This window comes from Cetorhinus maximus, chromosome 14, assembly GCF_964194155.1.
Source record: "Cetorhinus maximus chromosome 14, sCetMax3.hap1.1, whole genome shotgun sequence".
NCBI lineage: Eukaryota > Metazoa > Chordata > Chondrichthyes > Lamniformes > Cetorhinidae > Cetorhinus > Cetorhinus maximus.
In genome coordinates, this window is record NC_135892.1 from 92,430,706 (window position 1) to 92,448,156 (window position 17,451).

At 45.7% G+C, this 17,451-nt stretch overlaps 1 protein-coding gene across 1 annotated transcript in view; it reads right to left on the reverse strand.

Annotated features, from left to right (window-relative positions):
* The window catches only part of LOC144689335 (ALK tyrosine kinase receptor-like), a 274,691-nt gene that overhangs the window by 160,974 nt on the left and 96,266 nt on the right, over positions 1-17,451 (reverse strand). The window lies entirely within an intron of this gene.

Here is a 17,451-nt window from a genome sequence, read left to right on the forward strand (position 1 = left end):
CAGGCTCCAGTGACAAGTGATTTCAACTTGAACTTATAAATTCGTTAATGAACCATCGGCTTTATTACTGAAACGCAGCCTGCTATCAACGGGCTGAGTGGGCAATCGTGACCTGCCTTCCCACCATCGTGAAACCAATTGCGCCATATTGTCCACCCATGCCACCTATCACGTCCGCCACCAGCGGGCACAGAAAATTCTGCCCTCTGCCTTGAGGTTGGGAGGTGATTGCTGACACTTTAAGGGATTTCTGCTAGTAAAAAGATTAGCAAACTTTTGTATATTTCAGCAGTTCTCATAACTTTGTAACAATGCACAAGTAATAAAGCTGATAGTTCATTAATGAATTTATAAATTCAAGTTGAAATCACTTGTCATTGGAAACTTTCTTTTGGATCTTCCTACATCCTAATCATCAATGTTTCATGCTGTCAGTCAGTATTTTAGGCCCTTTCAGTGTGTCAACATCTGCTAACATGAATATGTGTAATCATATCCCAATCTGCATCTCTGCCCTGTTCCTTTCAAGGCTGATGGCTAGTGCCCTCTGCCACCTCTCTGCATTCTCTCTGTCCTCTTTACCACTTCCGTATATTGGAGATCGACACAAAAAGGAAGAGCCATTTCAAACCAGTGCCAATGGAGTCTGGATGGGCAGAGAGGGAAAAGAATGCTAAGGGAGGTCAAAAAGGGGAAGAGAATCTAATGAGGGGGCAAACAGGGAGAGATGCAAGGAGAGATTAAAAGGGTCAGAATGAAAGAGAAGGCAAGAGTGTAGAAAGTTCATAGGAGGGAAAAAGAGGCAAATGGATGACACTGAAGGGAAGGGGGGGGAAGGGAAAATTAATGGACATGAAGTTGAAGGTACATGGATGGCAATGGAGGGTAGGAAATGGATAGTAATGAAGGAAAGAAGGTAACAAACCAGAAACAATGCTTTGGGGGAGAGAAAAAAAGTGGTAATCTGTTAGTCTGCTGAAAATTTAAAAATGACAATTTGCCTTTCTTTATTAAAGGAAAATCTATTAATTGTGAAGTATAAAAGTGGTTAACATTAACCAGAATACATAATTTTTAGGGGTAAAGTTTTAAAAAAAATTCTTGACTCACTATTAACTCTGTATCTTCAACTTTTGGATCTTTCCTTCAGACATTCATGAACATATATATTTTTCTCCATACAAGTGAAGCAATACGAATGACGGCTTTTCACGCCTGCGTAACTACTTGTTTTCATGTATCAGGACTCTTCTTGAATAGCCCAGAATACTGACTGACAGCATGAAACACTGATGTACGATGTAGGAAGATCCAAAAGAAAAGGCTCCAGTGACAAGTGATTTCACCTTGAACTTATGAATTCATTAATGAACAAGTTTTGTGGGACTGTGTTAGCCCTTTGGAGCGATTGGTTAGTTTCTGCTAGTTTTCCAGGTTGCCCTGTAAGAATCTACAACACATGCCTGTATTGTGGCTAACTGGCAGTCATGTGCTTTCAAATATTTGACAGGAAGACATCTGGAAGAGTGAAAACTGTGAAGGTGATCCACTTAATTTAAGATTGAGATTAATAAAATAGCAGTGCAAACCTACGCCATTGCAAAAACTTGGTTAGGTTAAGCAGTCACAATTTCAAACAGTACGAGAACACATTTTTACAGCATTGCGAACCATGCATGTCAACCTACAAATCCCAAAAGCTGACAATGGAAAACAATGGCATACAGCTTGAAAAGAGCCTTGACTAAACGCTTGTGACTAAAGCAACGGCTTCAAGGTGACTGAATACGTTAAACTCCTCTTTACTAAATTGAATTTCAGATCCGTCTTAGTGTTTTGGGATCACATATCACAATTCATTTCTTTTTGTGGAAACTGTAACCCAAAGGATTTATCTATGACATATGAAAAGGAGGAATTATTAATGGTAATGAAATGGGACATGAGCATAAACTGCAACTGCAAACAATCTTCCAACCCTTATATAATAGGGAAAACATCAGAAGTATGCAGAAGTCATTGGTGGGGAAGCTAAGAAACAATAATCTGAGAGAAAAATGACAGCCATTTGGACAAGCATAAACTAGTAAAGGGGAGCCAGCACAGATTTGTTAAGGCAAGATCTTGTTTGACTGACTTCATTGAATTTAGATGAGATACCAGAGATGGCGGTTGAGGCTGTGCTGTTGATGTTGCGAATATAGCCTATCAAAAGGCGTTTAATAACATCTTACATATTAGGCATGTTAGCAAAATTGGGATTAAAGGGAGTGTAGCAGCATGGATATAAATCAGCTAGGGGATAGGAAACAGAGAGTAGTTATGAATAGCTGTTGATTGAACTGGAGTGAGGTATGCAGTAAAGTTCGCCAAGGTTGGATCACTGCTGTTTTTGATATAGGTTAAACAACCTGAACTTGGTGGGGGAGTTTAAAGGGCGCAATTTCAAAATTTGCAGATGAAACAAAATTTGGAAGTGTAGTAAACGCCGAGGAAGATAGTAATAGATGTCAAGAGAACATTGAGAGGGTGGTGGAATGGGCGGACAAATGGCAGATGAAATTCTATGCAGGAAACGTCAGGTAATGCATGTTAGTGGGAAGAATGAAAGAGAGACAATACATTCTAAATGCTAAACAATATTAAAGGTCAACTAGAGAGTAATCTGGACATGTTTACGCAGAAATCCTCGAAGATGACAGGACAAGTTGATAAAGCAGTTAATGTAGAATATGGGTCCCTGCACTTTATAGAGACAAATTACAGAAGTTATGTTAAAACTATATAAAACACAAGTTTGACCCCACCTGGAGTTACTGTGTCCAGTTCTGGGAACCACACTTGAGCAAGGGTGTGAAGGCTTTGGAGAGGGTACAGAAGAAACTTACTAGAATGGTTTCAGGAATAAGGGTTCACTGTTACATGAATGGACTGGGGAAGCTGGGCTGCTTGTTCTCCTTAGAGCAGAGAATGTTAAGAGGAGATTTTACTGAGGTGTTTAAAATCATGAAAGGTTTACAGAAAGTAAATAGAAAGAAACTGGTTCCAATGGCTGAAGGGTTGATAGAAAGGGCACAGGTTTAAAGTAACTGGCAAAAGAACGAGAGGCAACATGAGGTAAAACCTTTTTTATACAATGATTGTTTAGGATTTGGAATACACTGCCTGATAGGGTGGTGGATATAGATTCAATAGAAGCTTTCAAAATGGAATTGAATAAATACTTGAAGGAGAAAAAATTGCAGGGATTGCAGGATTACTCTTTGAAAGAGCCAGCAGGACTCCATGGCCTGAATAGCCTAATTTTGTGCTATGGCTATTCTTTGATTCTATAATTTCCATCTTTGCAATAGATTTAAAAATGTTGATGAAGAAAATAAGTACGGCTGATATGAAGTTTATTTCTGGGGCTGGGTGGTGGCTGGTTGGTCTGGGGACATGTTCCTCCCAAGAATTTCTTTCACATTTCTTCAGTGCAATTTTCAACATTTTGAAAGGCTCTTGCATTCCCCTTGGTTTGTTTTACATTAGTAAGCAAAACTTTACTCTTAACAAGATGGCAGCAAACATTTTCTACTAAAACAAGCAGGCGGATGAAACAAAACACCGTGACACGCAACATTAAGCTTCAAACGTTAAGTAAGGTATTTGGGTCTGTGAAGGTTCGATCAGCCATTCTTCAAGTGAGTCACTCATATCCCTGGTGAAGACACCTTTCAGTCTATTCCGCATGAGCAGCCAGGGGATTTTCAATTCTTTCAAGATATGTGTATCACGGCACTTTTCGGTCACTGCATACCATCTAGACATAAAAGGAACAGTGACCTCTTCTAATCCTGAGCACACGTCGCCCTGAAGCATTCCCAGTTGTGTTTCTGAGCACACAATATGCAGCCTAATCCAATTAACTTCCTTCACATAAATGTCAGGTTCATGAATGGCAACTAGTGTAATCATTTGTGCCTTATACACAGGGAATGCTAAGTGACTGGCAAAATTCAGACTGATAGTTAAGCTAGTGCTACATCTCACTGCTGAACTTAAGGAATGACACCACATGGTGGAAGAGGGCAACTTCACTGATGCAGCAATGAACTGCAAAATGGTCAGAGATATCTCCTGTTGCTGCTTGGAAGTATCCAGTCGTCACGTGGAGGTTGGTTGCAGTGGGACTTATGATTTCACTGAAAGTGTTTCCCAGATATTGGATGTTTAGTAACAAAATTTGGGGCATCTCAAAAGTCCCATCAATATTGAAGCATAACCTCTTTATACACAGTTGCTGAAGAGGTCCAGGTAGGTTGACAACATCAGTCACATTAACAGTGTCTTATAGTAAGTCCCATAACTTCAACTCTTCGCTTGCCATCCCCTTTTGTTGCCATTCTGAAGCATCTGATGCTAATAAGCTTTATTGGATATATCTTCAGTATAATGGGCAGAATTTTCTGCTCCGGAGACAAAGTGCCGTGGCAGGCAGGAAAGGGTGGCGCTGTTCCCGCCGACCAGTGTGGCGGGTTTCCGTGCTGGATTGTCTGCCTTTCAGCTCATTATGTATGCTTGAACATGATGCACGTCTAATCTCGTGGTGGAGCGGGCTGGGATTCATCTGCCCCACTATTACCTCATTGGTTCATGTTTCCAGGCACCGTATATGAACATACAAACACATTAACGTATGAAATAGGAGCAGAAGTGGGCCATTTGCCCCCTTGAACCTGCTCCACCATTCCACAAGATCATAGCTTATCTGTTTGTGTTTCAAGTTCTACATTCCCATCTACCCCTGATAACCTTTGATTCCCTTTGTCTAACAAGAATCCTCTGCCTCAAAAATATTCAATGACCCTGCTTCCACTGCTTTCTGAGGCAGAGAGTTCCAAAGTTGCACAACTCTCAGAGAAAAAACATTTCTCCTAATCTCTATCCTTCAAGGGCAATCCCTAATTTTAAAACAATGCCCCCTAGTTCTGGACTCACCCACAAGAGGATACATCCTTTCCACATCCACCTTATCAAGACCATTCAGGATCTTGTATACTTCAATCACATCACCCCTCACTCTTCCAAACTCCAGTGGAAACAAGCCCAGCCTGTCCAACCTATCCTCATATGATAACCCGCTCATTCCAGGTATCAATCTAGTAAACCTCCTCTGAACCGTCTCCAATGCATTTACATCCTTCCTTAAATAAGGAGACCAAAACTGCACACAGTACTCGAGATGTGGTCTTATCAATGCCCTGTACAATTGAAGCATAACATCCTTACTTTTATGTTCAATTTCTCTCATAATAAAGGAAAGCATTCCATTAACCTTCTTGATTACATGCTGTTCCTGCTGTACTTTTGTGATTCACGCACGAGAACACCTAGATCCCTCTGCACCTCGGAATTCTGCAGCTGTTCCCCGTTTAAGTAATCCTCTGCTTTTTTATTCTTCCCGCCAAAGTGAAGAACTTCACATTTTCCCATCTTATACTCCATCTGCCAGATTTAAATGGCACCCATGCACACATTCACTCTCTGCAGCCCAGGACTTGTTGTGATGAGCACTGGGATGGCCCCCCAAAAGCAAGATGTCCACAGCTCCGAAGTTCAGTGACAAGGCATAGCACTCCTCTAGGCAATTAAAGACCAGCGGGAGATACTTTCCCCCCATGATGGGAGCTGGAGGTCCACTAGCCTCACCACAAATGTTTTGAGAGGAGGTCACCAGGGTGATCAGCATCAACATGGTGCAGAAGAGGATGAAAGATCTCATCCGCTTCGCCAGGGTAAGTATACCTTCTCCTCAATCTCAACTCACACTCTCACAAGGTCAACAGGCATTTGCAGGGTTACAGTCCACAGAGACCTCACACATGACCAGCACAAGCGGCATCGCCACTGATTCTCTCACACACACTTTTACATGTTCATCCCTTGGCACATCCTGCACAAGTTGCATCCTCAGTCCTTACATAGGTCCACTCAGCACACAAAGAAGGCTGGCATGCATATCATCTGCTCTGGCATCTCTCCTTCTCGCAGTCTGTCCATCTGTCCTTATGCAGGAAAAGATCACCCACAACGACAGGGAGAGATTCCAGACCAGTGGGGGATGCTGGAGCTCAGGCTACTCAGCCCCTGTGAGGAGCAGGTAGCAGAGCTGGCCGGTGAAGAGAGGGGCCGTGCCTGCGTCAAAAGAGAGATCGGCCTCTCCCAACAACCCGGTGAGGCCCCACCAACAACTCATCCCCCACTCGCCGAAACTGGGTGTTTTTTTAAGTTGGTGGCTATGCAGCCAATCACTATCTCTTCTCCCTATGACAGGCACCAGCTAGAAAAGTAAGAGACCCACCAGTAGCCAGCCCATCAGTCCCAGACCCCAGACCAACTCAGATTAGGATTCTGAGGATCCACTAGATGTAGAGTCATCACAGTGTTCACCCACACCCTCCACCAGCGCAGAGACACACACCTCGGCGGAACCTGGTTTTAGAGCAGGCTCGGGGTCACCGTCTGGTGACCCCAGCACGGATTCTGGCCCACAGCAGGTGGAGGCAGTGACAGACAAGGTCACTGACACTTAGAGGAATGCTGGAGGTCAGGCCCCTGCTCCGTCCGAGTCCGATGATGATCCAAGGGACTTGGCTCTCAGAGAGATGTTGGAGCTCCAAAGACAGACAGGGGCACATCAGGCAGGGGTCTCAGGGGCCATCACCAGATTAGAATGGAGGATGGAGGAGTCCGTCCATGTTCAGTCTGATGTCATGTTGGCACCGACATGCCAGTGCATCGAGGTCACCATTGGAAGGGTGGCAATCACCATGAACAGGTTTGCCCAGCAGTTTCTGCCAGATATTTGCAAGGGCCAGCACACCATTGCTTCAACCATGAGAATATTCCAGAAGTGACTAGGCGAGATAAGCGAGAGGGGAACGGGGCACCTCGATCTCCCTCCAGGAGCCCCTTCTCCTCAGGGAGGGGCCCTCGGGCACCCACAGGGAGGAGGAGCATCAGCCGGATATGCTGGGGCCATCCAGCCAGGATTCTCTTGGGCTGACCAGCCACTTCAAATCCCCTCTGCCTGTGACCCCATCAACTCCAGCTTCTCAGCATGAGGAGGGTGCACCTGCCTCACAGCAGGAGACCAAAAGCAGGCCAGGCTCTTCCAGGTCTCAACCCTCCAGAGGACACCTGTCAAGGTCAGCACTGACAACAGGGTGTAGCAGTTAGCAGGCAGCCTCCACCTCTGCAGCAGATGTCAGGGATGCACCTAGACATAGTGATAGGGCAAGAAATATGAAGAAATTCTGAGATCACAAAGGTGGCACAGGTGTTCACAAACTGTACATACTTTGCGCACATGTAAATATCATTTGTTTCTGTGAAATTTTCACCCAGTGAATGGCACTTCTATCTGATGCAATGTTCCATGGTCATACAAGTGTAACAGAGGCCAGCCCTTGTCACATATCTCCCATCATGTGCTTCAGGTCCATGGTGTCTCGCACCATCTCATAACAGTGCATTGCCTTTCTGTGTGCAGCAGGGACATGAGAAAGGCCTCTGGCTCCAGCAAAATGGTGGTTGGGCAATGCATATCTGAGACTTGCGTCAGAGGATCATATCATGTGGCCTCATGAGTACAGATGTTGCAGTCTGGCTTATTCACCTGATGCTTCATCAAGCTTAGCCCTCTCGACGACCTGCTTATGGAGGAGGCATGCAGCTCTTCCATATCTCCATCTGACAAGTCACTTTCCCTTTGTGACACCAGGTTGTGTAGAGCACAGTAATCCACAATGAGGCAGTGGACCCTCTGGGGAGAGTACTCGAGTGCACCACCTGACTGGTCCAGAGGTCTGAAACCCATCTTCAACATGGTCGATGGTCTGCTCAATCAAGGAGCGTGACACAGAATGAACGACATTGTACCTCTCCTCTGAAGCACTTTGTAACCACCTAACTGGAGTCATTAGCCATATCTTTTGCGGGTAACCTTTATCTCCGATGAGCCAACATTGGATGCGCTGAGGGCCCTCAAAGATCCGTGGCACCTGCAAGTGACTCAGGGTGTATGAGTCATGGCAGCTCCCAGGGTATCTCGGAGAGACCTGCACAGTCTGATTCTGGTGGTTACAGATCAGCTAAATGTTGAGAGAGGAATCCTTTTCTGTTGATGGATCGTGGTGGCTGCTGCGAGGGAGTCCTTAAAGCCACATGTGTGCAGTTGATGGAACCCTGCACCTGTGGGAAGCCAAAGACCAATGCAAATCCCACTGCTTCGCAGCCTGACTGGCTCCATCCAGGGAGAGCTGGAAGTAATTGTGTGCTTTGCTGAATAGGGCACCGGTTACCTCTCGGATGCATTTATGAGAAAGTGCTTGGGATATTCTGTAGAGGTCCTCAGTGGAACCCTGGACCAAGCCACTCACAAAACAGTTCAGTGCAATGGTCACCTTTAGAGCCACTGGCAATGCATAGCCTCCCAGTCCCAGCAGAGTCAGCTCCTCCCCAAGAATGTTGCAGATGTGAGCCACCACATGCTTTGACAAGCAAAAGATTCTACGGCACTGTGTCTCGCTCATCTGTAGGTATGAGAAGCGTCATGGCAAACACCTCTGTGGACTGGTTCTGTCAGCCTCAGCATCTGGGTCCTCATGGGCCTTACTGGTCCATGTTTTGCAGGGTGAGGCTCTTCCCTTTGTCCTGCCTGATGGTGACAGGCCCTTCTCCTCCTCCTCAGTTGTCTGATTGCCAGGAAAAAGGCAGTGTTGCTTGCTGCATCCATTCTCCACTCCTGTTCGTTTCTGCAGAAACAATGAACAGGTATATTATTGAGCATAACTTTTCAAAAACTCTCCAGTCCCAAGCTAGGGAGTCACTCCGAAGGCCTTGGACAGCCCTCATTCCAGGCACCCCATCCCCAAATCGTCCCTTGCAGTGGTAGCACAGCCTTGAGCGTCAACGGAAGTGCCCCTCTGTCTCCCCCCTCCCCCACCAAAACATTTGATGTCCCGATGCCCCATGCTGACATGACCCCTCCACATCGTGATGCCCAATGCACAGTTATGTACCAAGCACCCCCCCACCCCACCCCCGAGACCATTGAGTGACTCCACTGTATTACCTGATTACCTGTTCCTCAGCTACAGGCTGCAGATGCCTCCCTTGACTGTGTCTGTGCCATCTGCGTAAAGTGTGCGAGGGACTGACCACACCCTGAATACCATGCTGGGCACCACTGCCACAGGTCAGACAGGGCCTTCCCCTCCCTCAACTGGGCCCAGGACAGGCTTGCCAAGCACAGCCTTCTAAATTGGTGTGCTATTGCCCAGGACAATCTATGCTTTCTGGCAACGATTAAATTTGCGCACCACCCCCCAACACTCGCAACTCAATGTGTCTCTGTGCACCCTTCCCCAGTCATTCCCCCCCAGTCATGTGTCTCTGTGCACCCTTCCCCAGTCATCCCCCCCAATCATATGAATCTGTGCACGCTTACCCCCGGGGTCCAGTCAACCCCCCACACCTCCCAACCTCACAGTCAAGCCTTTGCCTTTCAGCCCCTTCCCTTGCCTCGTTCTTGTCTCACCCCTCCGCCCCCAGTCAAACTTTGCCTTCCAGCATCCGCCCTTGCCTTCCCGCTGGACTTGCCTGAGCAGCCTTGGCACGGAGTCAGAGCAGCGGCGAGCGCAGCGCTGTGTGCACAAACCTCGAGGTCGTGAGTGGAATGCAGTTCGCCAGGTGAACGTCACTTATATCTGGTCGTGTTTCATGCCAGTCTAATTAGCCGCAGGCATGGCCATTTGATCTGGATGGGAGGCGTGATTCAGGCAAGCTGGGTTTTTATGAGTATTTATGGTATGATATTCAAATACATGCAAATGCAGTTCCCGACATGGCCCAGTGGCCTAGTTGAACCTCCGTGAAATTCGGGAGCGGAAAATTTCAAACTATTTATATGCCAGCGGGAAACTGACTTTTGGCCGTACTCCAAATTTTCCTGTCCTGCCCGCCACAATGCCAACTGCTGGTGGGAGTAGAAAATCCCACACTCCACATTTCTTACTCTGCTAAACATCGTACCTCTGCTGGCTCTTGTGATGCTTTAATACCAGCTTGAAATGGGACAAATTACAACAATTCTTTTGTACAGTCCCCAGCTGGTGATTAGCCTCCCAGCAAACATTGCCATCTTTACTAGGGCTGGGTGAAGAAACATGACATGACAATGTGGGAACCAAGTAAAACCTGGGTAAATTGCAGTCTGTGCTTCAACTACAGCTTAACAAACAATTATCAAGCTCAATAGAAGCATGAATGACAGGACAGTGCCTAAGTGTAATTACACAGAGGCTGTTAATCAAGTAAAATATATTGATAAACTTACTGGGGGTTTCAATGAAGTTTATTTCTTTCCAATTTTCTCATCGAATTTTGTTGACGTTTGTAGAAAAGTATAGGCTAAGAGAGCTAATGAGATTGTGCTGCATGATGTGTGTTCAAAATGCTGCTATACAATGTGTTCTCAATGTGTTTTGAAGACTCGAAACGTTAACTGATTTCTTCTCCACCGATGCTGCCAGACCTGCTGAGTTTTTCCAGGTAATTCTGTTTTTGTTTTTATCTCTGTGTTCTCAAGCAACCCTGATTAACACTGGAGGGAGTATGCTAAGCAAAGCTATTAGGAGCAAACCAGGGGTTATCAGTTTAGGAATGTAACAAACATTGATGGTGGAGAGGAAAGTTACTGGGAATGCTATTGGAGAGTATGTAACTCAGGCAGATAAGTGAGATTTGGTTCTGAAGAGGGTGTGTTCAGCAGGGTAACAGGGAATAGTGCTGTTTAACATGTAGCTGAAGAGGTCCAATTGGACATGGTGATATGGAGTGTAATGAGACCACAATGCAAGCTGTTACATTGAAATCAAGCAATGCAAATATCTGGCTTCTTTCCTCAATGCAATGAAAAGGAGATCATTGTCCTTAATCTCCCAAGTCAACAAAGCTTTTAAATTAATATCACAAGATAGTGCTCCACAATGACTTTAACCTCACAACTTCAACTGTAAAAGGCATTCAGGCCCACAAAAAAAAACCTATTTGTTTGTACAGTCATCAGCCTCCCAGCCAATGTTGCCATCCTTACCAGGGCTGGGTGAAGGAATTTGACATTCTGTCACTGAGCCTTGATTCACAGTATCTTCCCTGTCTTCTCCCATCATCCCAAAACCTTTGTTTAATCTCCAAAAACACTGCACAGCAACAGAACATGAGGGGAAGTGGGGCAGTTGAAAATCAAACATTATGGGAGTCCACCCAGCACCAGCATCAGGTCAGGATGAGATAAGAGTTTAACGGTAGTAACATTCGTGGCTGCTGCTTTTGACCGTGGTTGAATGCCACCTACTGAGGATAGAATCAGAGTGTTCAGATTCCTGGAATTCTGTGAGGGGTGGAGTGTATTAGGGGAGGTGCTGGCGCTCTGGCATGCTCAGACACTCCCTTTGCAAGCCTGGGACAGCTAAAAAAGGGCAGAAACAGCCAGTTCTTCAAGGTGAGTTATCTTCCTTATTTGCTCCCAGTTCCAGGCACACAATACAATGACACAGCAAAGGAATGTGAGTGGAGTACTATTAATGAGAGCACTCACCTCTGAAACCCTCCTGGCAGAAACGTCTGATCTGTGGCTGGGTTGTAGCAACAAATACAGACAGCACAGCCAGCTTTTTTAGCAGGAGGGCACTGGATCAGGATGTGTCTGTTGCTCCCAGCAGCACTGTTCTCCTACGCTGGGGCCTAGAATATGGTGATTCCTGAGGCAAATGCTGGCTGAAGGAAGAGAGCAGGACTGCTGGGCATGACAGGTCTAGGTTGATGTGTTCCTGACTCTTTAAATAAAAATCCAGTTGATTTGTGATAAATACACAGCTGGGGAAGGGGAAGTTTTAGGAAGAGCTCCATGGACCAGATAAAACTGAGAAGCAAGCCAGATTTAGCTCATGGACTGGGAACTATTACAGAGGAATGATCTAGAATGAAGTCGAGTCGATGTCGTAACATATCCTGGAGAACATGGTTACATTTCAAAATCCCTGGTTAAACTTTCTGGTAACAGTGTATCTGGTAGGGATGTACAGTAAGTCCTCACTATAAATTATGGCTGCGTTCCTGAAAATCGCGACAACTTTAAGTGAATCATGGGTTGCCATAGGAATCAATCTTAAAGCCAGAATTGGGTTTCTTCAGACATTTCTTGCCGGGAAAAACCCATGTACAAGTTGAAATACTGTACTATACATGCGCAGCACTGTGTGTTCCTAAGTCAGACAACTTGCAAAATAAAATAAATCACTGAATATAACAGAAATACTCTATAAATTGAAATTAGATGACACTAAATCACCCAAACAAGCCCTGAGTAGCAGTTTCTGTGCACTCCTGAAACTCAGCTCAACTTTTTGCTTGCTTTCCTTTCCCACTGTCTCTCTCTCTCTCTCTTTTCCCTCTGTCTCTCTCTTTCTCTTTCTTGCTCCTTTCCCATGGTCTCTTTCTCCTCTCCCACTCTGTCTCTCGAGCCTGGACCCATTCCTGACAGTTTGCAGGGTCCGAGCCCCAGTCCTGTGGGGTGTCACGGAAGAAGGCAGGGAGGCGATGGAGCTGGGAGGGCTGCGCGAGGAGCCAGATGTGGGCCGCGGAAGGAGCCGGTGGGGGCGCTTCCTCCTCCTCCCACCCTGGGTTACTCACAGTTCACCACCTGCTTGGCAGCTGGGAGCTTCCTTTCCCTGCCCTGCGCTCCTGCTCCTGGAATCTCAGGCCTCGCTCCCTCCCTGCAACCCGGGCCTCTGGTGACTGCAGCAGCAGCGATGGATCCGGCATCAGAACATGGTGACGGCTGCCCCAGAGTTCTGCACCCACTCCGCAGGGCCAGAGTGCAGACGGCGTAAAATTGAAAATGGCGACGTAAATCGAAAAGAAATGTCAAAGTGTAAACGCCATAATAGAGAAATTACTTAAAGTGGGGTGACTTCTGGTGAGGACTTACTGCAGTCCAATATTGATGTCAATAGAGAACTAATACTTGTGCTAATCGGTCACTGTACAAAAACCTTAGTAGTTCGTGTTGCATGTTGGTGCCACCTGTCAGAAGAGGCATTGGGGGAAAGAGTAAATTAATAGAAAGAACAGTATTACTGGGAGCAGAAGTGGCTGCTCAACAGAGAGCAGGACGACATTCATCCTCAGCTCACAGGTTTATTCAAGCTCCGATTTCAAATAGTACAGAGTATTTAATGAAAAACCACACACTAAGGCCTGAACTTTGCACTCGTTGGGCGCGCGCGATGGGCAGGCCCAAAAGCGGACGCTAAATGCTCTTCCGCTTGTGATCGGCCCCCGACCGCGATCTTACTTTGGCTGGCCAGTTAACGGCCAACCGGCGTGAACTGCGCCCGGAGAAAGGCTCAGCTCTGCTGGCAGGGACGGGAAGAGGGTGGGCGCCAACGTCACCCCGGGTGCTGGTGAGCGCTTCCACTAAGTTCCCTGAAGGCAGACAGACGTCTCATTTTAAATCCTAACGGAGATTTCACCCCGCCCTTGGATCAAGTTTCGTCAAAAATGTAAAGCCCGCCTGGCCGATTGGCACGTCCGCCAACCATAAGATTGGATGGGCCATGAAACATCCCATACAATTGGGCCGTTAATGGGCTTAATTGCCCTCTTAATTGTCGGTGGGCGCTCTTCTGACTTTTGCGTGTGCCTGCCGAGTGAAATATCGCACAACTGCATGATGATGTCAGGACGCTCGCCCGACGCCATCTTCTGCGATTTCACGCCCGTTCGGGTCGGGTGTGCACCCACCCACGGGACGTAAAACTCTGGCCTAAGAATCCTTTTACATGCACTAAGAAATATGACTGAGTGATTTTTCAATCCCTGTCTGGTGGCACAGAGGGTGCAGATTGCTTGCATTGTTATCAGTCGTTCACTGATTTGTACACTATCTTTGCCCACAGTCATTCAAGCCTGTCTTGTGGCGTTGAGAATGAACTTGGCCATTTCTGAGTTGAGACAGTGTGGTGCTGGGGGAGTGCTTCACTGTCTGAGATGTCGTCTTTCAGGTGCGATGTTAAACCAAATCAGTCTGCCCTCTCAGATGGATATAACAGATCCCATGAACTCTTTCAAGGAAAAGCATAATTTGCCAACCCAACCGCAATACTTATGACCATGAGACCCACCTGAACATGATCAGCACTCCACAACCAGAAACTGCCCCACTGAGGATGATATGAGGCTCTTGACCACAAGTTATGCCCTGAACACAACCTGCATTCCTCATGTCTCTGTGTCCTGCAACATCCAGGTCATTCCCCACCATGACTGGCATGCCCCATAACCTGCAGCGCAGCATCCCGCAAACATGATCTGTGTCCCACCCTCCCTCTATACCTGCTCTTAGCGCTGCAGGTTTTCTCATCTGAGACACAGACCATCAGACAATCAGAAAAAAATGAAAAGAGGTTAACAATATCTGTACTTTCAGTCTTCCCATCCAGAACTCCCCATGCCCTGCTCCCTTCCCATAAATATTGGTTCCTACACTTAAAAATTAATTAATTGGCTATCAAGTGCTGTGGACCATCCTGAGGTCATGAAAGGCACTGGATTTTGCATTCTTCAGTTAGTGTATCATTTAACTTTCTTACTCTTCCCATCTTCTTTCCATTTATGCATCCTGATTATCATGACAACTGTTATCTACAATTAGTATTGTGAGGAAAGAAACACTCTTGGTTATAGATTACACATATTGTATATTATCATTACATCAGGATATTATGCAGCATTATGAGATCTTTTAAACAATTCATCATATTCCACTGGGTAGATTAAACTGATTTCCCTTAGCACATCTTGGCCATTGAAATGACTGCAATGCGTCAGATAATGATTGAATGGTGTTTCAGTGGAGCCCATTTGAGATCATTTCTGATAAGATTAAATCTCAATTTAAAGAAAACAATTTTTAAATGTCCCAAACCATTATTTTTTAATGGAGTTTTGCTCTTCAGAAGATCAAAATCGTGTTAATATTATCTTTTATTTAATGAAATCAAGTTGAGCCGATTAGGAATTTACTATCACTGGTCGATTAATGATGGATTTTATATATTTTTATGTAGTCTGTGCAATGGGCCTACCAAAACATTTATTTTATATTCTTGCTTGATGCATTACCAGTAAGGTGCAAGCAATATTTAAAAAAATACGAACCATAGATTTACCTCCTACATTACAAACAGCTAAATAAATCACAATATTTGAATACCATCTGTTTCTCTGTGTCTCAGAAAGATAGCACCCAGGTTCTTATCTTGACTGCGCCAATTTAGGAAGGGCCCAGGTGGAGACAAGGCACTTGCCCATAGGACGGGAAATCAGAGGCCATACTCTTGCATCTGAGAGAGGCCGGCATTAATTTACAGCAGGTCTGTCTTTGGGCAGGAAGGTGTATGACTTGGGAGGTTGTGAGGGGGGAGTTGCAGGATGGCGGGTGGGGGATGGTAGTGAGGGGAAGGAGGTTGTGGGGGGCGTTTGGAAAGCAGGGGTAGTGTGAAGCACAGAGTGAATGGGAAACAGAGTGCTTCATAAGTAGAATGCTATAGTCAGGAATGTGGGTCAAATAGGATCTCTGTGTCAAGTATTCTTAAGCTATAATTTAGTTTAACATTTAGAATTTGACTTAGAACGTTAAAACAGCAAAAGAAACTGCAAGCTACTTAAGGTCTGGTTAACAGAAACTGCCTGTCAGCAGCAGCAGCAGTTAGCTGTCAGCCTGCTGAAAGTGGCTGCCTTACTAAATGTAATTATTGGAACTGGAAATAAAGGCAAAATACTGCGGATACTGGAAATCTGAAATGAAAACAAAAAATGCTGGAAAAACTTAGCAGGTCTGACAGCATCTGTGGAGAAAAAGACAAAGTTAACGTTTTGAGTCCTGTGTCCAGTGGGGTTTCACAGGGAACGATGTTGGGTCCCTTGCTGTTTGTGGTATATATAAATGATTTAGTCTTGAATGTAGGAGGGTTGATCAGTAAGTTCGCGGATGACACGAAAATTGGTGGGGTGATAAATAGTGAGGGGGATAGCCTTAGATTACAGGAGGATATAGACGGGCTGGTCAGTGGCAAATGGAATTTAATCCGGATAAGTGTGAGGTGATGCACTTGAGCAGGACAAACAAGGCACGGGAATACACGATGAATGGTAGGGACCCTGGGAAATACCGAGGATCAGAGGGACCTTGGTGTACATGTCCACCAACCCCTTAAGGTAGCGGGACAGGTAGATAAGGTGGTTAAGAATGCATATGGGATACTTGCCTTTATTAGCCAAGGCATAAAATACAAGAGCAGGGAGGTTATGCTGGAACTGCATAAAACGCTGGTTAGGCCACAGCTGGAGCATTGCGTGCAGTTCTGGAATCCGCATTATAGGAAGGATGTGATTGCACTAGAGAGAGCGCAGAGGAGATTTGCCAAGGTGTTGCCTGGGCTGAAGGGTTTTAGTTATGAGGAGAGATTGGATAGACTGGGGCTATTTTCCCTGGAGCAGAGGAGATTGAGGGGGCACATGATTGAGGTGTATAACATTATGAGGGGCATAGATAGTGTAGACAGGAAGGAACTTTTCCCCTTGGTGGAGGGATCAATAACCAGGGGGCATAGATTTAAGGTAAGGGGCAGGAGATTTAGAGGGGATGTGAGGAAGAATTTTTTAACCTGAGGGTGGTGGGAATCTGGAACTCACTGCCTGATAGGGTGGTAGAGGCAGAAACCCTCATAACATTTAAGAAGTATTTGGATGTGCACTTGCGATGCCATGGTATACAAGGCTATGGGCCTAGTGCTGGAAAATGGGATTAGAGTAGTTAGGTACTTGTTTGACTGGCGCAGACTCAATGGTCTGAAGGGCCTTTTTTCTATGCTGTAGACCTCTATGACTCTATGACCTTTTGTTTATGACATCTTTTGCCATCTCTCCTTTGCCTCCACCTATCGCTGGTCTTCTATCCAGCTTCACTGGCTCCACCCCCCCCTTAATCAGTATATATTTCACCACACCTCTATCTCCCTTTAGATCTGAACAGTCATACGGACTCAAAACGTTATCTCTGTCTCACTCTCTCCACAGATGCTGTCAGACCTGCTGAGTTTTTCCAGCATTTTTTGTTTTCGTTATTGTAACTGGAAACTGACCTTGCAGTTGTAACTTGGGAGTGAGTAATATGCTCTCTTTAATCATGGTTCAGTCAATAGCATTCTTGCCCAAAAGGCAGAAGGTCCTAGATTCAAGTCCTGTTTCAGGACTTAAGTGCAAAGATCAAGGCTGACTCTCCCGTGTAGTACTGAGGGAGTGCTGCACTATCCGAGGTGTCTTCTTTCGGATGAGATATTA